The sequence below is a fragment of the Lipotes vexillifer genome, unplaced genomic scaffold (assembly GCF_000442215.2).
Source record: "Lipotes vexillifer unplaced genomic scaffold, Lipotes_vexillifer_v1.1 scaffold68, whole genome shotgun sequence".
NCBI classification, from domain to species: Eukaryota; Metazoa; Chordata; class Mammalia; order Artiodactyla; family Lipotidae; genus Lipotes; species Lipotes vexillifer.
In genome coordinates, this window is record NW_006791676.1 from 1447604 (window position 1) to 1474768 (window position 27165).

General features: G+C 36.4%; 1 protein-coding gene and 1 pseudogene across 1 annotated transcript in view; one reads left to right on the forward strand and one right to left on the reverse strand.

Moving 5' to 3' along the window:
• SLC4A10 (solute carrier family 4 member 10) overlaps positions 1 to 27165 on the reverse strand; it is a 223931-nt gene that overhangs the window by 47950 nt on the left and 148816 nt on the right. The gene's annotated exons all lie outside the window — the stretch shown is intronic.
• Positions 15399 to 16066, forward strand: LOC103089197 (ribulose-phosphate 3-epimerase-like; annotated as a pseudogene).

Genomic DNA, 27165 nt, shown 5'->3' on the forward strand with positions numbered 1-27165 from the left:
GGAATTATCTCAACATAGTAAAAGTCATATATGACAAGCCCATAGCTAACATCAGAATCACTGGGGAAAAAACAGAAGCTTTTCCTCTAAGATAAAGAACAAGACAAGGATTCTCACTCCTGCCATTTCAATTCAAAATAGTACTGGAAGTCCTACTAGAGCAATTAGGTAAGAAAAAAAAGCATCCAAATTGGAAAGGAAGAAGTAAAATTATCTCTGCTTACAGATAATATAATCTAATACAAAGAAAACTCTAAAACTTCCATACATAAAAAAATTGTTAGAAGTAATAAATGAATTCAACAAAGTTGCAGGATAAAAATCAACATTAAAGGGGCTTCCCTGGTGTCACAGTGGTTGAGAGTCCGCCTGCTAATGCAGGGGACATGGGTTCATGCCCTGGTCCGGGAAGATCCCACATGCCGTGGAGTGGCTGGGCCCGTGAACCATGGCTGCTGACCCTGCGTGTCTGGAGCCTGTGCTCTGCAATGGGAGAGGCCACAACAGTGAGAAGCCCGCGTACCACAAAAAAAATTAAAAAGAAAATCAATATTAAAAAACTCGGTTGAGTTTCTATAAACAACAATGTGCAATCTAAAAAGGAAATTAAGGAAACAACCCCATTTACAATAGCATCAATAAGAATAAAATACTTAGAAATAAACTTAACCAAAGATGTGAAAGACTTTTACACTTAAAACTATAAAACATTGCTGAAAGAAATTAGAGGACACAAATAAATGGAAAGATATAAATGTGTTCATGAATTGGAATACTTAATATTGTTAAAAACACCCATATTACCTGAAGTGATCTACAAGTTCAGTGCCATCGCTACCAAAATCCCAATGACATTTTTTATAGAAATAGAAAAAAATAATCCCCAAATTCATATGGAACCATGAAGGATCCTGAATAGTCAAAACAATCTTGAGAAAAAAGAATGAAGTTGGAAGCCTCACACTTCCTAATTTCAAAACATATTACAAAGCTAGAGTAATAAATACAGTATGGTACTAGAACAAAGACAGATACTTAGACCAATAGAACAGAATAGAGAGCCCAGAAATAAACCCTCACCTATGCAATCAAAAGACCTTCAACAAGAATGGCAAAGCTACACAATGGGGAAATGTTGAAGTCTCTTCAACAAATCATGCTGGGAAAATCAGATATCCAGAAGCAAAAGAATAAAATTGAACCCTTATCTGACACCATACACAGAAATCAATTCAAAATAAATAAAAGACTTAAACATTAGACCTAAATGTATAAAATTTCTAGAAGAAAACGGGGAAAGCTTTATTACATTGGTCTTAGCAATGATTTCTTGGATATGACACCAAAACACAGGTAATAAATGCAAAAATAGACAGTGGGAGTACATTAAACTAAAAAGCTTCTACATAACCAAGGAAACAATAAGCAGAGTGAAAAGGCAACCTGTGGAATGGGAGGAAATACATGCAAACTGTATCTGATAAGGCATTAATATCCAAAAAATATAAGGAGTTGCTACAACTCAATAGCAATAAAACAAATCACTCAATTTAAAAATGGACAAAGAAAAATAAAAAATATAAATAAATAAAAATAAAAATGGACAAAGGGCCTATATAGACATTTCTCCAAAGAAGATCTACAAATGATCAATAAGTATATGAAAAGATTTTTGACATCACTAATCATCAGGGAAATGCAAATTGAAACTACAATGAAATATCATCTCACACCTGTTAGGATGACCATTATGAATGAAACAAAACAAAACAACAGAAAACAAGAAGTGTTTGTGAGAATGTGGAGAAACTGGAACCCTTGTGCACGGTTGTTAGAAGTGTAAAATGGTGCAGCCACTATGGAAAACACTCTATAGGTTCCTCCAAAAAATAAAAATAGAGCTACTACATGATCCAGCAATCCCATTTCTGGATCCAAAGAGAACTGGATCTTGAAGAGATATTGCATTCCCACATCCATTTCAGTATTGTTCACAATGAGCCAAGAAGTGGAAACAATCTACATGTCCATCAACAGATGAATGAATTTTAAAAAGTATAATATATACATACAATGGAATATTATTCAGCCATTTAAAAAAAAGGAAATTCTGTCATATGCTACAACATGGACGAACATTAAGGATATTGTGCAAAGTGAAATAGAGGGACAAATATTGCATGATTCCACTTATATGAGGTATCTAAAATAGTAAAACTTATAGAAACAGAAAGTAGAATTGTGGTTTCCAGGGATGGGAAGAGAGAAATGGGGAGTTGCTGTTCAATGGGCACAGAGTTTTAGTTATGCACTATGAAAAAGTTCTGGAGATCTGCCGTGCAACATCTGCTGTACTCTACACTTAAACTTTTAATAAAGAGTTAACAGGATAGAATTATTGAATTCTTGGGGAAGCTAGAGGACATTCAAGCACAGAAGCCCAGAGCAAAAGAAGGCAGTCAGCAATTCCAGGAAAAATAAAAGGCTTTACAAGAAAGACATGTTCCAAAGAGGAAGAAAACTGAAATATATAATGATTTTGAGCAGCTCATGAAATGTTGAAAAAGAAAATTCATTTTACCATGATGTTAAGAACACTGTTGGGTTTTTATTCTTCACTATATATATTTTTAGTTATTTTCTTAGTGGTTGCTGTACAGCTTACCACATACATTCAGTTATTAGGCTCCATTAATTGCTCGCTGATTGCACTATTGTTTTTGACAGAAACCTGGGGCATAAAATGCTCTGGTGGTATGATGCAAGTAAACTCTAGCTCCTTTGCAGTTGAGGTCATTGTTTGAGGTTCTTCTGGCCCCAAGAGGACTCTCCTTAGCTCTCTCTTTTCCTGGTTCTCTCTGGTATAGTAGCTGGCCTATTGTTTAGCCTGTGTCTCTCATAAAGTTACCTACCTCCTCTTAATTGCTTTTCACCAGAACTTCCATTATTTTTTTAAATTTAGTTTAATTTTTATTTTATACAGGAGTATAGTTGATTTACAATGTTGTGTTAGTTTCAGGTGTACAGCAAAGTGATTTAGTTATACATATATATATATATATGTGTGTGTGTATATATATATATATATCCCTTCTTTTTCATATTCTTTTCCCATACAGGTTATTACAGAATACTGGATTGAGTAGAGTTCCCTGTGCTATACAATAGGTCCTTGTTGATTATTTTACATACAGTAGTGTGTATATGTTAATTCCAAACTCCTAATTTATCCCTCCCCCACACCTTTCCCTTTGGTAAGCATAAGTTTGTTTTCTTTCTTTTCTTCTTTTTTTTTTTTAATGTAGTTTCCTATTAAAGGAACTTCAGGTGTGAGGTAGGTCAGGGAGATTTTTTAAAATTAATTAATTAATTAATTTGTTGCATTGGGTCTTAGTTGTGGCAGGTGGGCTCCTTAGTTGCAGCTTGCGGACTGCTTAGTTGCGGCTTGCTGACTTCTTAGTTGCGGCACATGGGCTCCTTAGCTGTGGCTCACCACAACGCTGCATGCGAACTCCTAGTTGCGACATGCATGTGGGATCTAGTTCCTGGACCAGGGATCAAACCCAGGCCCCCCGCACTGGGAGCACAGAGTCTTAACCACTGCACCACCAGGGAAGTCCCCATAAGTATGTTTTTGAAGTCTGTGAGTCTGCTTCTGTTTTGTAAATATGTTCATTGTACCATTTTTTTTTAGATTCCACATATAAGTGCTATCTGCTCTTAAAACAATTTCCAGAGACTTTCTGTTATTGCTTTCTAAAATGATTTTCACCAGTAAAGTTGTTTCACCAGCGAGAGGGTCCTTAGAGTTCCTTATGCTACCATTCTGGAAGAATGTTGCTTTCTGAATGCCATAGGAGTCATGATACTAGAGCCACAGAGAAGAAAATGTAACCTATGCACACTACTTGACTCTAGAGTGAGAAATATTTAAATAGCTATAACTATGTAAAGGTTTTTAAAATGTGGTTTTAAAAAAGTTTTTTTAGAATCAATCTTTAGGCAAACTGTTTAACACTTAACTATGGTTAGAGAATAAAAGATATGTTAACAACTACTACAATAGAATCAGGGGTAGGGAGATAGAAGGAAGAACAGAGAATTGAAAGGAAAGGTAGAATTATTTATCTCTTCATAAAGTATAAAAAATTAATAAGCGGAAACCTCATGTAAATAGAGTTGGGAGACCAGATGGGGGAGCCACATGCCCCAAGACAATAGCAGAGCTCAGTAGGAAGAAGAAAGACTTCCTCTTCTTTCCTGTGAAGAGCTCATCCAGTGAGAGACTGTCACAATTCAGCCAATGAAAAGCCATGGACTGTTTGCTTACTATGGCCCTCCCAACTCCCTTTCCCCCTCTAGAAGAGTTCTTCTCTCCATTTTTGCAGGGGGCTTGCACGTTGTTATGCTTGCTGATCCCAAATTGAAATTCTTTGCAGATCCTGAATAATAACCCCCTTTGTTTTGTTTTGTTTTGCTAGAGAAATAACTGGCAGTCTATTTGTTTTAGGTCAACAATTTGATGGCCCTTATGAGGATCCCCAGAAAACCCCCAACAACTCTGAGGCTGGTGAGCAAATAGGTGTGGTACCAACATTGAGCCCTTGTTGCTCACTACTTTTCTCATCAACCCTGGATTTTGAGGGTTAGTCTTTCTCCTGGATCTGAGCTTCCACCCGCTTTGCATTTTGAAGCTCTCCAGGTTTTATTCAGGGTCTATTTTAAGGTTTCTTCCTTTCTGGTTAAGGCCTTGCTCTGTATGTGAGTATTCATTTGGCACTTTGGTATGATTTTGAAACCAGACTGTTGCAGCTGGAACTGGCTAGCCTTCGGCCCATTCCTTTTGGAACAGGAGCTGTTCCTCCTGGAACTGGCTAGCCTTTGGCCCATTTCTTCAGGAACAGGGGATGTTTCATTGGAACTGTGCCAGTTCAGCCTTTGGCCCAATTCCATTTCGAATAGGGGCTGTTCTATTGGAACTGTGCTGAGCAGCTTTTGGCCTGGCTCCTCTGGGACTAGACTGTTCCCTTAGAACTGGTTGGTATTAGGCCTGCAGGTTATTTGGGCTGTTTAAGCTATTTCAGCTATTTGAGCTACTTGAAAATTATTCTCTTACTCTAGAGAAAACCCTCCAAGAAATGGGATCCCAGTTATCTAAATATTTTGAGGGTACCCCTTTTACAGGGACCCTGGCCAATTTTTGTTTGAAAACCACAATTCTTCCTCAGGCACATTTCTAACTAAATGGATTGACCCAATCAAAGGCAATTCACAGTATCAATGGCAATTATGAGGAAATTTTTATATCCCCAAACTTAAATTTTCTTAAAGCTGAATTGGACAACCATAGCTCTAAAATTTCCAAAACTGAATGGAATGCATATTTCAATTGGTAATTTGAGGGTTCCAAATGTTACCAAGAGCCTTAAACTGCCTCTCTGCAAAATAGGACTTTAAGTTTTACTGAGGCAAACAAAGAAAGAAAGATAAAACGGCTTCCTAAGCCTCATGCTCTTCTTCTTTGGCTTCTTTGTCTCAGGCTTTGCCTCTGGTGCTATCTTCCTCCTTTCCTTCTATGCCATATACAGCTCCTCTATACCCTCAGTTCCCCCATACTAATTCTTACTGAAGTTCCCTTTTTCTCTGAAACTCCCCACTCCCTTTTCCTCTGAACTTGTCCCTTAAAATTAAGCCTTTTGAGGATCCAGAGGCTAAACCCTTAATTTCTTATACTCCCTGGATTAAAGGTGAACTGCCAGCCATAGTCAAAGATTTTCCCAGAGTAAATGAAGATTCTCACAGATTTGCTGAGGAATTTAATATAGTCAGTCAAATTTATCAACTGGGTTTCTCTGACATATCAGCTAGTTCATATACTTGTCAGTGAAGGCCAGGTTCAGCATTGGATGAAAAATGCTAATTGGGAAAATCTTAAAAGATCTCTAGAATTACAACCAGAGACCCACCTACTAACTTATTATATGATCAGGCTCAGGAAATTGCTAGGTGTCTTCATAGGGCAATTCCTAGGGCTTTTCCAAAGCCTATTGATTAGAACAAAATTCAGACTTATACACAAAATTCTGATGAATATGTTCATTACTATTACAATCGACTTCAGATTATTTTTTAAGAAAATTCTGGTCTTCCTTCAGATGTTGTTTCACCAAGGTAGCTTTTAACTCTATGTTTTTTAGTGGGTTGAACCTGGATCAGTCCACTAAATAGGATGCAATGGGAAATTGTGTTCACTGTAGATTTAGTTAATCTGGCAAACCAGCTCTCTCACACTCTACAGGAGTCACCTAAAAGGGAGACCACTAAAATTCTTAATCTTCAACTCCAGCAAATTAAACCCCCTAAATGAAACCAAAACCCTCCTAGTTTCTGCTATTATTACAAAGAGCCAGAACATCAGAAAGGAGATTGGTACAAATGTACCTTCAGCCCTCTAACCAATGTCCACTCAATTCTCAATGACATGGCTTTTCAATGTCCTCTCAATTCTCAATGACATGGCTCCAAAGAACTGCAGGGGCTCTTCGCAATCTTCTTAACTGGCTTAGAGAAACATTTCTCCAGATTGGGGATGAAATTCTTCCAGTCCTAACTGACAACAGAGCCACACTCCTGGTGCTCAGCTCCACTACAACAAAGTGGCCCCTGCCTCGGTGTACTAAAACAGTCCAAATAGTGGGGATCTCTAATGAACCTCAAGAGGTTCCTGTCTCTAAACCTATTCGCTTTTGTTTAGGCTCTTTGAGAGATACACACCCTTTTCTCCTTAGTTCTTCTACCTCTAAGCATTTGTTAGGCTGAGACTTCTTAGAGAAGTATCATGCCAGAATTTCTTTCTCCCGAAAGGAGTAAATAATTCTAGAACTTCACAGTAGTCATTAAAGCAGCCAACCAGGTGAATTAAATGACCCTTTGACATCTTTTATTTGCTTTGTCTCTGATGGTACTAGAGTTGAATTCAGGAAACACTGATCATTTTTCTCTGTTGAATCAGCTACCACCCTCCTCATGGAGAAAACCTCCAGCTAATATTGGCAAATTCATAGCACAACTTTCATCAAGATTCAAACACATCCTTCAAAACTTCTTCCTGGAATTAATCAATAGCCTATAAGTAAAGAAGTCCTTCAAGTTATAAAGCCCATAATAAAAGCTTACAAGGCTCAAGGCTGCATTATCCCTTGTATTAGGTCCTATGATACTCCTGTTTTGGGGGGTGGGGGTTGAGAGTTTATTCCTTAAGTAAGAACCAAGCTTTATTTATTCACAAAAGAAAGAAGAGTTGAGGCAAGGGGAAAGACAAGTTTTACACAAAATTACAACAATAACTCCCTTTGGTAAAATGGGTGGAGGTTTGGGCTTCCCTGGTGGCGCAGTGATTGAGAGTCCGCCTGCCGATGCAGGGGACACGAGTTCGTGCCCCAGTCCGGGAAGATCCCACATGCCGCAGAGCGGCTGGGCCCGTGAGCCATGGCTGCTGAGCCTGTGCGCCCGGAGCCTGTGCTCCGCAAAAAAAAAGGGTGGAGGTTTGTCTAGGATGTCAAAGCAATAAGCAATACTGTTATCCCCTGACAACCTGTCATTTCTAACCCTCATATGATGCTAACATCCATTCCCATTGGAAATAAATTCTTTACCCTAATTGATTTATGTGGTACATTCTTTGGTATTCCAATTGAAGCTAGCCAATACTTTTTTGCCTTTACTTGGGAAGAAAAACAATTCACCTGGACAGTAATGCCTCACGGTTTTACTGAGAGTCCTTTTTATTTCTCACAAATTCTGAAGGCTGATCTGGTTGACATAAAGTTCCCTGGGGGTTCTGCTTTGTTGTAATATATGGATAACTTGCTTCTTTGCTCTCTGTCTCAAGCCTCCTCACAGGAAGACAGCATCCATTTGCTAAAGCTTTTAGCCTTAAAGGGACATTAGGTTGCCAAGGAAAATTGCAGTTTCCCCAAGCCCAGGTTTGATATTTGGGGCAGCTGATATGAGAACAAGGGTTACACCTAAATTTAGGTAGGCTTCATGGTGTCCTAAGTTTCCCAAAACCCAAAACTAAGCACCAACTGCAAGGTTTTCTCCAGCTAGCTGGTTACTACTGAAATTGGACTCCAATTTCTCTCTTATGGCCAAACCTCTGTATTTTTTGATAAATAACAACCCTGACCCAATTTTAGGGGAAGAATAAGATGATACAATATTCTAGTACTTAAAGGAGAGTTTGATAAACCCACCTGCCCTTGGGCATCCCTATTCTCAGATTCCCTTTTCCTTTGTGTATGTGAAAGGGAAGGGAATGACTTTAGGGTACTCATCTAACAATGGGTCAATGGGACCACCATTCACCCCTTGGGTACCTTAGCTAGTAACTGGATCCTGTGGCAAGAGGACAACCCCCCTTGCCTTAGAGCCATTACTAACACCACTCTTTTGGTTAAGGCCACTGAGAAAAATGTTGTGGGGGCCCCTTTAACAATTTCTGTACCTCATGCAGTAGAAACCCTCCTGACGTCTCAATCCACTCAACATTTCTCAGTTGGCTACCTCATCTCCTATGAAGTCCTTCTGTTAACTCCTCCTCTTTTATGTTCTAATAAACTTAACCCTGCTACTCTTTTCTCCTCTGTCATTGATGAAGTCTTTCACAACTGCTTAATGCTGATGAGTCACCTCCTGACTCCTCGTGATGACCTGCAGGAAATTCATTTTGGTAATGCTGACTTCTCATGGTTCACTGATGGTTCTTATTTTAAAGGTAAAAATGGCAAATATTGTGCTGGCTATGCTACTGCAACTGCCTTTGATAGTGTTGAGGGAGTATCTTTTCCTCTGGCTACTTTAGTCCAAAAGGCTCAAATATACACTCTTACATAGTCTTGTATTGTAACCAAGAGCAAAACTGCCAATGTTTATACTCATAGTAGATATGCTTTCAGAGTAGCTCATGATTTTTTAATATTATGGAACAATATGGCTTCCTTACTTCCAGTGGAAATAAAGTTTAAAATGGCCCCTATCTTCAGAGATTATTGGATGCATTACTTTTATCTGACACTTTAGCTATTATCAATATTCTGGGTCATTCTAAACTTGACTTTCTGAAAGCTAAGGAAAATTACCTTGCTTACATTTTCACAAGGAATGCTGCCCTTAAAGGAACCAACAGCAGTCAACCCTTTTCACGGTCCAAAGGGATATTTCTCCAAATGATAACTTAGAAAAACTGGCTAGAGAAGCCCAACAATTGACCTTAGAAAAGGAAAAACAAGATTAGAAATTCAAGAATTGTTGGTTTGATAAAAAGAGAAAGCTCTGGTTTGGACCAAATAACAACCTAGCCCTACTGGAGACTCTAAAATTCCCACTCCTCACCACTGTACATGCATTAAATCTTTGGTCTACTGACAGAATGATAGCCTTCATGAATCAATATTGGTAGGGAAACACTAACAAAGCCAGAAAAAGTGCCTACTTTACTTGTCCTGCTTGTCTGAAATACAACCCAGGGAAGCCTGCTTTTACTGCTCCTGGACATTTTAAACTGCCTAATGGACCATTCAAGGTCTGGCAAATGGCGTCACACAATTTCCTCTGTCTCATGGATATAAGTATGTTTTAGTCATAGTCTGCATGCTTTCACACTGGACTGAAGCTTTCCCTTGCAGACGAGCTACTGTCTCTCCGTGACCAAAGTTCTTTTGGAAAAGATTATCCCCAGTAAGAGAACTCTTGAACCTCATAGCCATCCCATTTCACTAGTCAGGAACTTCAACAAGTCTGTGCTGTTTGGCTGGTTTTACAACACTTTCACTGTGCTTATCACCCTCAATCCTCTGGTTTAGTTGAATGCATGAATGGCGTTATTAAGACTCAATTGGCAAAACTTGTAGAATCCCTTCAAATACCTTGGCCAAAAGCATTGCTGTTGGTCTTTTAAAATCTCAGATCCACCTCTTTTGGAATTCATAAACTCTCACTCTTTGAGATAGTCACTGGATGCCCAATGCATGTGGCTCCTAACTCTTTTGACCTACAGCTGATAAAACGAGAGATATTCCAATACTGCAAAGGCCTAATTACTTCTATTAAAAATAAAAAGTATTTTAGTAGAGCAATCTTTTCATAGTGCACTCTCAAGAGACAAAGACCTTGAGCATCACACCTTGCAATCTGAAGATTTTGTCTATTGGAAAAGACACATCCAGAAGGACTCTCTTCAACCTTGCTGGAAAGGTTGAACACCTGTCAGGTGTTGCTAACTGACCCTTGTGCCACCAAACTCCAGGGAATAGACTCAAGTTCACGTGACACACCTAAAGAAAGCACCAAATCCTAATTGGACCTGCACATTATCTGTTGACCTCAAAGTAAAGATTTCCCAGAATTGAAGCAGATGACATCTGATGAGACATCTTTTCCAAGATATCTAAACCAGGCCTACTGGATGTCTGTCACCAAACCTTTGATGATGACATATGCTTCAGATGATCTCCAGTGTCTGTGATCTTGATAACATGGACTTTAGATAAAAAGTGTCTGAGAGTTCTTCCTCCTACATCTCCTTGTTACTCAAATGTGACCTCAGTACATTTCAAATTCATGCACTTTCCTTCCAACGAGGGACACTATACTCAGGTAAGGTCCTTCTTTGAAAGGAGGACCAAAAGGCTTCCAAAAAGCCACTGAAACCAGAAAACCTGACTCTTGACCAGCAGTGCTTTCAGAGAAAGATCTTGATCAAAAGGGGAAAATGTAAAAAATTGATAAACAGAAACTTCAACTAAATAGAGTCAGGAGGGGAAGCTCTCATGCCCTATGACAATAGCAGAGCCCAACAGGGAGAACGAAGACTTCTCCTTTCCTGGCAAGAACTCATCCAATGAGATTGTCACAACTCAGCCAATAGAAAACGATGGACTATTTGGTTACTACGGCCCTCCCAATTTCCTTTTCCCCTCTATAAAAGAGTTCTCTCATTTTTGCAGGGGGCTTGCACATGGCTTACCATGGTTGCAGATCCCAAATTGCAATTCTTTACTGACCCCGAATAAACCCATTTTTGCTAGAGAAATAACTGGCAGTCTATTTCTTTTAGGTCAACACAAAGTAGAAAGTAAAGAGAATTATCTACAACTCATGGAACAAGAAATAGAGGTTTATATATGTTACTTGTGGTTATTTGTTTATTTATGTACAAAGGTTACGGGAATGATGAAACTTAGGATGTGATATAATTATTTTGGAAGGAGAGATAGAGCAAGAAGAAAGGTTGGAGGTGGGAGTAGAAAGTGAGCTAAATCCATATTCATAAGAACAAAAGTAAATCAGTCACATTTAATATTGGTAAACCAAGAAATAGTAATATAAGCATATTATTTAGAGACATTTAGGTACTCCCAAAAATAAACACAAATCTGGGATAAAAGCACTTTCAGTGAGCTGGTGCTTTAATTATAATCTTTCTTTTCTATTTGCATTTTTCAGGATGTTTATGGATTATTTTGATAACAATAAAATGTATTTGAAAAAATAATTGGTTCCCCTTGTGACAGCTCTAAATTTACTTTCTTATTTCAATGTGTAAAAATTATCTTGAAGTCCCTCCTGTATCTAGTTTTTTCTTTTCTCTCTTTAAAAAATTCAAAAGTTTGTAATCATGGGGAAACCATTCCAGTATTTCTCTGAAACATATCATACCCTGCTTGATTAGAATTATATGCTCAAATTATTTGGATCGTTTTCAACTTATGTCATCATCTAATGTTCAAAAAGTGATCATCTTTAGCAGTATCTGTCCCTGGTAGCTTTTAAAACAGGTTATTCCTCAATGCCATTTTCACTGTAATTCAAAGCTTACTGCTTCTGTGATAAAGAAACATGTTAAACTTGCTCTTTGGTCATTAACTTAATGTACCCATCTTGTCTAGATTCTGAGATAAACAATGCTTAAATAGTCATTATCATTTCTTTTGGCACCTTGAAAAATTATGTTTCGAGATTTTATTTGTAAGAATCACTATAATAATGTCAGAGTTAGCACTTCTTTGCAGCCATAATTTTTTCCACTTCAGTTTGTAAAAACTGCCTCATTTCTTTTTCCATGTAGAATAAGCATTGTAGAAATACTAAAAACATGAATTGCTTAAAAATTATGATACAAATTTAATTACTTGTGGATATTGAATACAGGATACTTTTGTGGTGGTCTATGTATCAGATAATTTGTACCACTTCAAATCCCATCAGCCATACCTCTTCTTCGAGCCTCTGCTGCAGTGATCAGTTCTTCAGAGACTTCAACTGTTCACTTTCAGGTGCAACCCCTTGAAGCCTTTCTTCAGGCTGCATCGTGTATCTTTCTTCCTGCTCTTATACTGCTGCCATCCTTAACAATGGGTGATAGAGGTTGCTGGATATATGCTTCCCCTTTTCATCCCCAGGGCAAACATTTTTGAGTTGCATTTCATAAGCCTTCTTAGAGATCCTATCAAATCAAGCATCAGTCACCTATACTTTCGACCAACTAGGTAACACAGTTTCTTACTGGCTTTATCTCCTTCCCTATATCACTGTCTTAGTCTACTCAGGCTGCCATAATAAAATGCCATAGACTGGGTGGTGTAAACAATATAAATTTATTTTCTCATAGATTTGGAGGCTGCAAGTCCAAGACCAGGGTGCCAGCATGGTTGAGTTCTGCTGAAGACCCTCTTCTGGCTTGCAGATGGCCACCTTCTCCCTGTGTCCTTACATGGCAGAGAGAGATGAGAGAGCTCCTCCCCTCCTTACAAGGACACAATTGATCAGATTTGGGCCCTACTCTTATGGCCTCATTTAACCTTGATTACCTCCTGAGACACTATCTGCAAATACAGTCACAGTGGAAGTTAGGGCTTTAAAATATGAATTTTGAAGGGACACAATTCAGTCAATAGCAATCAGTCCCTCACTGTTCTTTACTCCTGCTCCTTAAGATCAATTACCTTCAAGGAAGCCTCTGACTTAGGCTGTGCCTTCAGGGGAACCGAGGATACAGTATGTTTTGTTCTATATGTGTGATAACAGAAAAAAGGATTCACTGAAAGCTTAGTCATAAGGCATTATTCACGATGCTTAATTAATTCAATAAAAAGTTAATGAGTGTCACACAAGGCACCAGGCTAAGTGTAGTATTAAATAAGAGACATGATCCTAGTGGCTTTCTTTAAATACAGAAGAGAAATACTACACAGTCAATTACATAATTATATAAATGCATTTGTGAAATGTACCATAAAGAAGTCTAGGTCACTAATATAAATAAAAGGGGAGCCACACCTTGAGTCTGGGTGCCTAAAGAAAACAAGGTTTAAGCTGAGATCTAAAAGATGAACAAAATTTAGTAAGAAATGATGATGTGGGCACGGTGGTGCGGGTGGTGGGCTAGAGAGAGCAAAAAGCAGGTAGAGAGGCCTGAGTCAGGGAGACATGCACAGGAAGGTTAGCATAGCTGAAACAGAAGGGGTGGGGGAAGAGATGGGGATGGGACTGTGAGATAGGCAAGGCCCAGACTGTGGAGACTGAGTATTGAGGGTCCTAGTAAGTATTTTGAATGTTAAAATGAGAACCCTAGGAAGCCTTTGAAGGATATTTTGAAAGATTTTTTTTTATCCCATTGTTGTTTTGTTTTTTGTAATTAATGTGGTTACACAGCCCTCATTTACAGTTCATTTCATTAATTGAAAATATCAGATCTAGGCGTATCTAGATCAATTGTAGCTCCAGGTCTCAAGGAATGACATTAAAGGAAAGTACTCAGGTCACTGAGAGGTCTTGCAAGAAGAGTTAGTAGAGACTCACAATAGTAGAGAATTGTGGTAGGAAAGGTCCTCGATCTGTCATTCACCAAGGGAAGTGTAGGTGGCAGATCAGGTGAGCTACCACAGATGCCTAATCTACGTTATCATGCATGTCACTCCAAGACATGATTTCTGAGTTTCAGGTTGGGATCCAAGGACAAATTCTAATATGAATAACCTTTCCACACTTAACGAAGATACCCAGACACTTGTCTAGGGACAAAAAATTAACAATAGAGCTCCAGGCAGCATGTCTGTAGTCTGAAGTAAGATGACTATTTGTTTAAAAAAAAAAAAAGTAAGACTTAAGGTATCCACACTGATCTTGAACCCTCCTCTAAATGGAGGCTTAGAGATTACATCTACAGTAGCCTCCAAAAACTATCCATTATGTCTACAATATCTTGTCCCATATCTCTGGCTCCAATTTTACAGTTGTGCCAGGATTAGATGAAAAATTATTAGGTGAAAAAGCAAGGCTTGCAGGCCTACAAATGTCTTGCTACTGTTCTGTTCATATATATTTGAACTTGTCAGTGTCTTTCTGAAAGGCAGTTCACTAGTAAGGGGCAGTGTATTCCCATGATGGGAAATTCCTCCAAATGAATCTTTCTGTTACTTTACCTCAAAAAAAAAAAAAAAAAAAAAAAAAAAAAAAAGCAGGCCTACAAATGTCTTGCTACTGTTCTGTTCATATATATTTGAACTTGTCAGTGTCTTTCTGAAAGGCAGTTCACTAGTAAGGGGCAGTGTATTCCCATGATGGGAAATTCCTCCAAATGAATCTTTCTGTTACTTTACCTCAAAAAAAAAAAAAAAAAGAAAAAAAAAAAAAAAAGGCCTAACACCATAGGAGCTTGAAGGGAAAACATTTGGGAAAATTTTTTTATATTCTGAAAATTTGGTAAATGTATTGATGACAAAAGGAAACTAAAATGCAAAACAAAGAAAATATGCCAAATTTCTCACAGGAGTAATATAATAAGAGAAAACTAGCATTATAGTAGATGTATACATTAAGCATATATCTAACATAAATATATATATGCATACATATAACAGAATATTATTTAAAAGGAAGAATTTTATTTGAAATAACAGAATTTTATTTGAAAGAAAGTTGGGAACAAAAACATTTATTAGCCATTTGATCCCATTTATATTACTAACAAAGGGCACATCAATGGATATTTGAAGTTATTTATCTGCATATTTTAGCAAAATCACTAAATTAGCCAGCTCTTCTGTTAACTTACTCCACTCAAGCAACAAAAACCAAGCAAAGTGCTATTTCTGACTCATCTGAATAAAGGCAAGTAAACTTAAGATCTAACTTATTGTAAAATAAATTCTTTAAAGCTGTAACTCATGCCTTTACTTTGATTTACACTTGGGAAAATTAATAATTATTTCAAATGAAAATTTAGTCACTGCTCAAAGATTAAAGTACTAACACATTTTTAAAAAGAAGAAGAAATCAGGATAAACCCTTCAACTTGCTGGAGGACTCATGTAACTTTGCTCTTGGAAACCAGTACCATGGTGTCCAGCTGTAAGATTGGCCCATCCGTCTTCAACAGCAACCTGGCCAATTCAGGGGCTGAGTACTTCTAGACACTGGTCTCTGGGGCCAATTATCTGCATCTGGATACAACAGATGGGTATTGTGTTCACAGTGTCACTTTTGGTCACCCTATGGTAGAGTCTCCAAAATCAGCTATGACAGGATCCTTTCTTTGAAATGCACAGGATGGTTTCTAGGCTGGAACAGTTGGTAAAGCCAATGGCTGCAGTAGGGGTCAATCCATATATATGAGAACCCAGGGGCCTTAATTAAAGACATTTGGGAGAATGAGACAAAGGTTGGACTTGCCATCAAACTAGGAATGACAGTTGAGTATTTGGCACCATGGGCTAATCAGATAGATATGGCCTTGGTTACACCAGTTGAACCTGCGTTTGGAGGGCAGAAATTTATGCAAGATATGATGCCAAAGTTTCATCAGTCGAGGGTCCAATTTCTGTCTTTTGGCAGAGAGGTTAATGGTGAAGTGTAGATCATGACACTCTCCATAACTGCAAACACTGTGGCTAACATGATTGTGTCTGGCAGTGCTATTATAAGGAATGAAGACCCCAGATCTGCGACCAACCTGTTAAGATATATTTGCTCAGAAGCTACTCAGAAACAATCTCTTCATTGGTGAAATCTCAAGGAGCCCAATGTTTCTATTCATGAAATTTCCCTTTTATTGGAAAACAAGAATGTTGACTACCAAATCATATTTCATGAAGTGGTGCTGCTTTCCTGAGCAATTATTCATTCCCATGACTAAAACCTATTTTAGGTTTTTGTGCAAAACGTTCTAAGAGGTTAGAAACTGGGGTGCATACCTACATTTTTAATGATGGCATTTAAAGATTAGGGTACTGAAATACTCTGTTTATTATTGGGAGATTTGATTTTTATAAAGAGTAAAAATATATCTGTCTTAAGATTATAAACAGAAATGTATCTTAATGCCTAAAGAAGGCATATTAGCTATTATGAAGAAAATTATTTTTCTGCATTTCTGAAAAGAATTTTCTGTTGTTTCCCATCTGTTATCCAAAAGTAAATGAAGCCCTTATGTCTTTCCTGTTTCATCATTTGTGATTTGATAATATGAGCAGAATAAAACTAATGAAAAATATAAGCTTGAATCTGGTTAGGATGGCATACCATATTCCTTTTGCATCTAAAACATCTATATTTTCCCTTTTTACTTTACAGCCAAATACATAAAAACTATTTTCAAAATGTCTGAAGCCCAGGGGTTTTCAGGTGGTCTGCTCTAAAATATAGGCATTGATTTTATCAGGATATTTTCTTTGCCCACTTTGCTTAAGGGGTAGATTATTCAGTGATTTTTCCTCCTTTCTTAATGCCACCTACCATTCTTAAGGACATTAAATAATGCTGTTGCTTTAATTCTGAGTACAAGGAAAAGTAAAGTCTCTATTTGGAAGTAATATTGAGCTGAATCTTGACTCTGCCCCTTTAGGCCTATTTGACCTCTGAAAAATCACACAACCTCTTTGAGCTTCTATTAACTCATTATACATCAAATGTAATTATAACAATTGTGCAGGATCATGTTGAGCCTTAAAAGAGGCACCATAACATATGCAAAGTTTCCAGTACTATTCCTAGAATTTAGTAGATGCTCAATACAGTATATAAGTTTATGTTATGAGTTATAAAGTACTTTGAGATAATCACATTAAATTTACAAATCATTCTTATGACTGCTAGGAGAGGTATTTTTCTCCCCATTTAAAAATAAGAAAGTAAAGCTCAGTAGCAGGCTGGTACCATGGAAAGTCTCTAGTAGGCATAGGATTTCTGGATTCTGGCATAGGATTTCTGGATTCTGGCATAGGATTTCCCTATGCAGCCCATAGGGAACACACCCTAACAAAATAAAGACTATGTGACAAGCCCACAGCTAACATCATATTTAATGATGAAAAGTTAAAAGCATTTCCTCTAAGATCAGGAATAGAACAAGAATGCCCACTCCTTGAAGTAAGTCAGAAAGAGAAAAACAAATATCATATATTAACACATATATGTGGAATCTGAAAAAAATGGTATAGACGATCTTATTTACAAAGCAGAAATAGAGACATAGACATAGAGAACAAATGTATGGATACCAAGGAGGAAGGGAGGGGATGGGATGAATTGGGAGATTGGGACTGACATATATAGACTATTGATACTATGTAAACTATAAAATAGATCACTAATGAGAACCTACTGTATAGCACAGGGAACTCTACTCAATGCTCTGTGGTGACCTAAATGGGAAGGAAATCCAAAAAGATTATGTATGTATATACATGTATGTATACATACATGTATGTATACATGTATACATACATGTATGTATACATACATGTATATGTATATGTATATACATGTATATGTATATACATATACATATGTATATATGTATACATATATGTATATGTATACATATAGCTGATTTACTCTGTTGTGCAATTGAACTAACACAACATTATAAAGCAACATTTATACTTCAATAAAATTTAAAAAAAAGATTGCCCACTCTTGCCACTTTCATTCAACATAGTATTAGAAGTTCTAGCCAGAGCAACCAGACAGGAAAAAAAATAAAAGGAATTCAAATTGGAAAGGAACAAATTAAACTGTAACTGTTTGCAGATGACATGATACTACTATACACAGAACATTCTAAAGACACCATGAAGAAACTACTAGAACTCATCAATGAATTTAGAAAGTTGCAGGATACAAAATTAATATACAGAAATCTGTTTCATTTCTATAAACTAACAATGAGAACTATCAGAAAGAGAAATTAAGAAAGTAATCTCATTTACAATTGCATCAAAAAATAAAATACCTGGGAATAAATCAAACTGAGGAGGTAAAAGACCTATGCTCAGAAAACTATAAGACACTGAATAAAGAAATTTAAGACAACACAAAAAAGATGAAAATATGTACCAGGTTTAGGGACTGGAAAAAGTAATACTGTTAAAATGACGATACTACCTAAGGCAATCTACAGATTTAATGCAATCATTATCAAAATACCAATGGAATTTCCCACAGAACTAGAACAAATAATTGTAAAATTTGTATGGAAACCCAAAAGACCCTGAATAGCTAAAACAGTCTTAAGAAAGAACAACAAAACTAGAGCTATCACACGTCCTGATTTCAAACTATACTACAAAGCTACAATAATCAAAATGGTATGGTACTGGCACAAAAAAAGAAACATAGATCAATGGAACAGAGTAGAGAGCCCAGAAATTAACCCACATTTATATTAATCTATTACAAAGGAGGCAAGAATATGCAATGGGGAAAAGACAGCCTCTTCAATAATGGTATTGGGAAAACTGGACAGCTACATCCAAAGGAATCAAACTGAGCTGGTTTCTGACACCATATAAAAAATAAACTCAAAAAAAAAAACCTCAAAATGGATTAAAGACTTATATGTAAGACCTGAAACCATAAAAATTCTAGATGAAAACTTAGGTATTATATGCTTAGATATTGGTCTTAGCAAATTTTTTGGATCTGTCTCCTCAGGCAAGGGAAACGAAAACAAAAATAAACAAATGGGACTACATCAAACTAAGAAAACTTTTGCACAGCAAAGGAACTATCAAGAAAATGAAAAGGCCACCTACTGAATGGGAAAAGATATTTGAAAATGATATATCCAATAAGGGGTTAATATCCAAAATATACAAGGAACTCATACAACTCAACATCAAATAAACAAACAACCCAACTAAAAAATAGGCAGAGCACATGAATAGATATTTTTTCAAAGAAGATGTACAGATGGCCAGCAGGCACATGAAAAGATGCTCAACATCACCAGAGTAATGCAAACTAAAACCACAGTGAGATATCACCTGACATCTGTCAGAACAGCTATTATCAAAAACACAACAAATAACAAGCATTGGTGAGAATGTGGAGAAAAGGAAATCCACATGCTCTATTGACAGGAATGTAAATACAGCCACTATGGAAAACAATACAGAGATTCCTCAAAAAGTTAGAAATAGAACTACTTCTGTAAGCAAAGGTGGTGCCTGGATTTGGCCCATGAGCCATAGTTTGTTAACTCTGCTCTAGACTTTTAGAGATATAAGGAATTTGAGGACCTATCTGATGGGGTTTTCTTAGAAGGGATTTAAGAATTGGAGTTTGAGAATTTTGGAGGCAGTTATTCCTGGGTTACTAGACCAGCTTTGTAACATTTCCTAATTGTCTTATCTCGGGCAAATTATTTAAGATGTCTGTGCTTTGATATTCTCATCTCTAATTGAAGGTAATCATATATAATTTATGGAGGTGTTGGGAGAATTAGAAAAGACACTTAAAGTACTCAGGACAGTGTCGGGCACACAGGAAGCCCCCGGAAGATGTTAGCTGTGACAATCACCAATCCATTTTACAGAGGAGGGAGCAGAAGTCTAGATCCAGTTAAGAACTTGCCTAAGGTTACAGTAATAATGGCAGAACCAGCCGTGCTTGTGCAAGTCACAAACCTTCTGAGCCTCTGTCACTTGAACTGCAAAATGAGGGGGTTGGACAACATCTTCTCTTGGGACCTTCTAGTTCCACTGCCATCATTCTACAAACTGGCACCCTAGGGATTAAAGAACTAATTTACCTCGGTAAGTACATTCCTTACAGTCTGGAAATGACTTCATACACAGCATAAGTAAACTGGCAGAAAAACCAGGCATTGGAGAGGGAGACTCTGATTTAGCATTAATAAACATACATATATTTATATATAATGTATAATTATGAATATTATATAATATATATCTTTTTTTAGTCACATATCTTAGATATCAAGGAAGGGAGCCAAGTCCTTGGCAATTAGTATGATGAATAATTGCACTGAATACATTTCAAGTCATTCTTGGATATGTCTCGGGGACTTTTATGCTACACATTCTTATAACAAGTCAAGTATTTATGCATGTTCAGATTATTTTGACAAAATGATTAAAGTAATGAGATGGAAAAAAAAATAGAACTACAATATGATCCAGCAATTCTACTTCTGGGTATGTATTCAAAGAAAATGAAAACACTAATTTGAAAAAAATGCACCCCTGTATTCATTGCAGTATTATTTACAATAGCCAAGATATGGAAGCAACCTAAGTGGCAATTAATAGGTGAATAGATATGGAAGCAACCTAAGTGGTGGTTAATAGATGAATGGATAATGTGTATATATATATATATGTACACACACACACACACACACACACACACACACACACACCGCACAATGGAATATTAACCATACAAAACAATGAAGTCTTGCCATTTGTGACAATATGAATGGACCCAGAGGGTATTATGCTAAGTGAAATAGGTTAGACAGAGAAAGACAAATACTGTATGATTTCATTTTTATGTGGAATCTAAAAAATAAAACAAATGAACAAACATAACAAAACAGAAACAGAGTCATAGATACAGAGAATACACAGGCTGTTGCCAAGAAGGGAGAGGAGTGAGTGGAGGAGAGAAATAGGTGAGCGAGATTAAGAGGTACAAACATTCAGTTACAAAATAAATGAGTCACGGGTATGAAATGTACATTGTGGGGAATATAGTCAATAATTACGTAATATCTTTGTATGAGGACAGATGGTAACTAGCTTATCTAGGTGATCATTTTGAAATGTATAGAAATATTGAATCACTATGTTTTGTACCAGGAACTAATATAGCATTGTAGGTCAATTATACTTCAAAACATACAAACAAACTCATGAAAAAGAGATCAGGTTTGTGGTTACCAGAGGCAGGGGGTGGGGATGATGAAGGCAGTCAAAAGGTACAAAATTCCAGCTGTAAGATAAGTAAGTGCCACAGATTTAATGTACAACATGATAAATATAATTAACACTGTTGTATATCATATATGAAAGTTAAGAGAGTAAATCCTAAGAGTTCTCATCACAAGGAAAAAAACTTTTGTTCTATTTCTTTAATTTGGTATCTATACAGGATGATGAATGTTCACTAAGTCATTGTGGTAATTATTTCATTATGTATATAAGTCAAACCACCATGCTGTATACCTTAAACTTAAACAGTGCTATATGTCAATGATATCTCAATTAAACTAGAAGGAAAAAAAAGGATATGCCCAAATATACTGAAACTGAAGAAAGCCAAAGATAAAGAGAAAATCTTAACAACAATCTAGGGAAAAAGATATTGTTTTTAAAGAGCAACAGTAGGATTGACAATGACTTCTCCTGAGCTAAAATTGAAACCAATGGAATGAGGTCATTAACAGGCTAAAAAAAAACACTTGGCAATCCAGAATTCTATAACTAGTCAAATATTCATCAAGAATAAAGGTGAAATGGGTGAAGGTGAACAAAAGGTACAAACTTCTAGTTATAAGATAAATAAGTTCTGGGGATGTAATGGACCACATGGTGACTATTGTTAACAACACTATATTGTATATTTGAAAGTTGCTAAGAGAGTAGATCTTAAAAGTTCTCATCACAAGAAAAATATTAACTATGTCTAGTGATGGATGTTATTATTAAACTTATTGTGATGATCATTTCACAATATACATATATATCATTAACTCACTATGTTGTGCACACAAAAAATGGAACCCATGGAAGGTGGGGTGGGCAAAGGAAGCTTCCTTTACTAACACTGTCTTATTTCCAGTCTAACTGTACTCTGTAACGGAACCAGATGGCTAAGAATATTCTAGAACTGTGGATACTGGCCCCAGTGATATGCATTTTATTATTCCAAAAAAAGATCTAGTAGGTTAGGAGATGACAGGGTACAGATTTAATCCATAAACCAAGACATTTATACCTGTGTTCCAAATTATAATCATAAAACAAATACATATCAATCACTTTATTCTTATACTCTTGTTATGTAACAAATATTGCAAAAAAAATTTTTTTAAAAAAGAACAGGTATCTGCCATATTTTTCTACATAAGTTGTCATAATTTGAAAAAATGTAAAAATAAATCTTTTCAAGGTAAGGTCCAAGGCCTCCAACCTTGTACGGAAGAGATATTTTTTATATTCTCAGTGCTTTTAAATCTCTGGGGATGGTTCTGAGAATAAAGTATACTGAAGGTGGTGAGGGGAGGGTCAAAATGCTACCTGCCTTCGCTTCCCAACAGGGAATCCCAGCTAACTAAGCATGTGGGAGTGAGGAAGCAGCAAATGACTTGGAAAGCTGCTCCAAGATCTGCCAGCTAAAACTTCAAGGTCCTGCTGACAGATGGTGTCCAATTCATTGGTCAGGGATCCCTAACTTACAGCTGTGTGAACATGTGCCTGTTTTTTGAAACTGGCATATGCTCCCTAAAGTCCCCTTTTTAGAATCATAACAAGTATTTAAACTGCTACAGAGATGAGAATAATTATTTTAGATATTTGCATAGGTATATACATTTATGTTCTGTTCAGGCTTAAATCATCTGATCATACAGAATAACTGCCTCAACTCGTTACCCAGCCTTGTCATGAATTCAAAAAATGATAGCATAGTTAGCTATTCGGCAGTAATGCTGCCAAAAAGAAAACAGTTAATATCATTCATTAGAAGCAATAGTCTCTTTCTTGTTAAAGTAGATTAGTAATATATTGCCTGAATCTGCTGTATCAAGCACCAATACTTTTCAGGTAGTTAATGATTAAAATTCTCCAAGTTAGGGCTTCCCTGGTGGCACACTGGTTGAGAATCCGCATTGCTAATGCAGGGGACACGGGTTCGAGCCCTGGTCTGGGAAGATCCCACATGCAGCTGAGCAACTAAGCCAAGGCGCCACAACTACTGAGCCTACGTGCTGCAACTACTGAAGCTCGCATGCCTAGATCCCATGCTCCACAACAAGAGAAGCCACCGCAATGAGAAGCCCGTGCACTACAATGAAGAGTAGCCCCTGCTCTCTGCAATTAGAGAAAGCCCATGCACAGCAACAAAGACCCAACACAGCCAAAATTAAATAAATTAAATAAATAAATTTTTTAAAAAAATCAAGTTGGTCATTTTGCTAATTTACCTCAGAAAAAAAGGCCCAACACCATAGTTTAATAGAAAATTATTTGAATATTCTGAAAATTAGGTGAAAGTAAATTTACATATGATAAAAGGAAACCTAAATATAAAATAGAGACTATATGACAAGTTTCTTGCAGAAGTAACATAACAAGGGAGAAAGATTAACACTATAGTAGATGCATGAATACATCTACGTATAAATGTATGTGTGTGTATACATATATATATATCCTTTCTTTAGCTACTGTATATTTATGCATATAGATATGATATGCATACAACTACCATATGCATGGCAGAAGGCACTTTGTTTTCTAGTTTAGTAGTTTGATTTCTACATTTTATAGATGGAGGAAACTAAGTGTTTGATAACTCATCCAAGGTCATAGTGATTAGATTTGAATCCAGGTCTTCTTGACCCTGAAACTTCTGCTTTTTTCTCTATAATATGCTTCATCTAGATATAATGGTGCCATTTCCATTAGCATAGCCAGAAGAGTGAGATGGCTCCAGAATAAATTAAGTAATATACCATTAATGTATGGTCTTCTCAGCTCCCCCTTTCAGGACTCCTCTCCTTTAAGATATTCCCCCCCAAAACATCCTGCAGCCCTGCCTTCATATCATGACAACTACATCACCACCACCTCCCTTGCCCAACTTCCAGATTCCTATTTTCTCATAGCCTCATGTAAACCTGGCCACCGGGCTAGTATCACTTCTCCATTCACTTTGCTTGCTGTGTACACCATTCTCTCAGGGCTACGGTCTCTGTTTTCCTATGTGCTGGCACTGTATTAGTGAGGACAATGGCGTAATGTGTTACTCCATTCCTGGGAGTGTATTTACATTTCAACAGTGACTTTCTAAAAGTATTAAGAAATTTGGGATAAAAATGTCAAGCTCATAGGGGAGACATTTTTTTTGGAGAGTTAGGTCTGTAAGTGGACATTAGTTACCTATGCCTCCTTGTCAGGCCTATCTCTGGTTAATAATATTCCCCTTCCATAAATCAATTCCAAGGAGGAAAAATATGTTTTTTACCTAAAAGATTTATACATCATATGTATCATGTATAGCCAACCAAATCATCATTCTTTCCTGAGTCCACACCTCTAATATTTGAAATCTCAGCAGATAGTCCTCAGAGGCTGCACACTGACTTGTACAGGAAATTTGAAAAACATCTCTGTACCAACGCTTGGTAGATCAAAGAGGGCTTTGGCTGAGATTTTATGTCCTTAAAATGTCAAAAGCAGATATTCTAAATAAATAAGTCAAGGTAAAATGAGAAAAATCCCACTTTCCTCTTTTTTACCTATACTGATGAACTTAGTCCAAATATTTTTCATCTAAAACTACAAAAAAGAAAAGAAAAAAAAAAAAAACTAGAGAAAGCAATAAGCTTTTGGAATAAGCTCTTCTGTTATTTACATCTCCAAAATAATGTTTAGTGACTCTGGCCATAAGATGGAAATATTAATGCAAAAAAAAAAAAATCTTTAGGTGCATATAATACCCTGGTGCCTATGACATTGGACTTTGGACTCTCCAGACAGAATTCCTGTATCAGTCAAATCCAAGCACTTAACTGAGTGACCTTAGACAAGTTACTTAGTATCTCTATATTTTAGTATTTTTAAAGTCAGGATAGTGACAGCAATCACCCTCATAGGGTTATTATGAAGGTAAAAATGAGTTAATATAGGTAAAGCACCTAGAACAGGGTCTAGCATAAGTAAATACTAATTAGGTGTTAGGTATCATCATTGTTGTGGTGGTTATTACAATTGTGGCTACCACCAGCTCATAGATTGGAAAGTTCAACAATCCAAAGGCAAAAGAATGGGCAGTATTTGCACTTTTTCTATATTTTTTGAAACACCAGTATAAAATGTGATAATTAGTGTTGGATTGTTTGGCTTAAAATATGTATCTTCACCAAACACAACCTCTACTACCCTTTACTCCCCAAAGAAAAATATGCTCTAAGTACCCTTTACTCCCCAAAGAAAAGTATGCTCTAAGCCATCTTAATTATATAAATGGCTACAGAATGATTAGATAAACATTATAATTAAATGCCTGCATCCAGAAGTCTTTGCTTTTGTTTCAAGGCTAATGGAAGTGATCAGTCTTCTCTACACAAGAAGAGCCTATGGCTGCCTTCTAGAAAACATAATTTGGTAGAACTCCCTTCAACATTATTACTAATTTTAGTCCCTAGGTTGCAGATGCTCTGCTTTTGCCTTTGTAGTTATTATTAGTACCTTTCTGTGAGCACTGAACAGTAATGATCTGTGATTCTTTTTTTTTTTAAGTCTCTTTATTGATTAAATCACCTTAAGAGTGCTGTGTAGCAAGTTAGGTATTAACATAAGGCATAAAATCAGAGAGTTATGATGTATCTATAGAAGCCAAACATTTTTTTATGCCTATTCATTTTTCTTTTTCATATTTTGAATTTCAAAAATAATAAAGCCACACTACAGAATATTTATAAAATAAAAAATGAAAAAGAAATCTCTCAGAATCTTTCCACCAATAACTGTAATTTTTGGTATATATCTTTCAGTAATTCTTATGTATATTTTCAACATTTTTAGGAGCATATGAGCATTTCTAATCTCTTTCATATAGAACTATAATGTATTTTCTGTTTGCTCATTACTCTTCATAAGCACTATTTTTAATGGATGTGACATAGTTTACTCATTCTTCTATTACTAAACCTTTAATTTGTCTCTATTAAGATGACTAAATAATACAGTCTCTTATGAATACATCTATTTCCATGTTTCAGATTTTATTCTTAGAAGAGATTCTGTACGTACTTAATACTTTTCTCTCTAATAAATTATTTAAACTTATAGCTATAACATATTAAGAAGAAAATAGCTTTTAAAAAATGTGCAAAATAACTTTGCAAAACACCACCATTACTAGCTAAAACTAAAAACATAAATACTTTCTCCATGAAATTTTTCTTAAACTTTTTCTCATCAGAATTTTATCTCCATTCAAATAGCTATAGGCTCTCCTTGGCCTCCAAATACAAATAACTTTGGAAGTATTTCTCACTCTCATGGCATTCTGTACCTTTATAACATTTATGTCAAGTATAATTAAGTAATTATTTGTGTAATATTTAATGTCTAAGTCTTTCAATAGATAATATGCTCGATTGGGGCAGAGACCAATCTATGGTGCTACTTTTACACCCAAGTATCTGGAACATAGCATGTAGTCTTCTTTGTTCATTCAATGATTAACAGGTTAAAATTATTTTGTACAGAGTATTATGCTAGGTGCTATGGGGAATACATAGAAACATATGACAGTTACTGCCTTTAAGGAGTTATAATAAAATTGAGGTTTTACTATCATTTTAATTTTTTTATCATAGAAAAAAAGTTCATGGGCTTTAAAACCAAATGAACCTACAAAACAAAAAAACAACCCACTTAATGAGAAGATATTTGCAAATGAGATGACTGATAAAGGGTTAATATCCAAAATATATAAACAGTTCAACTGTTTATATTTACAACTCAATATAAAAAAACACGCACACAGGAGCTTCCCTGGTGGCGCAGTGGTTGAGAGTCCGCCTGCCGATGCAGGGAACACGGGTTCGTGCCCCGGTCTGGGAAGATC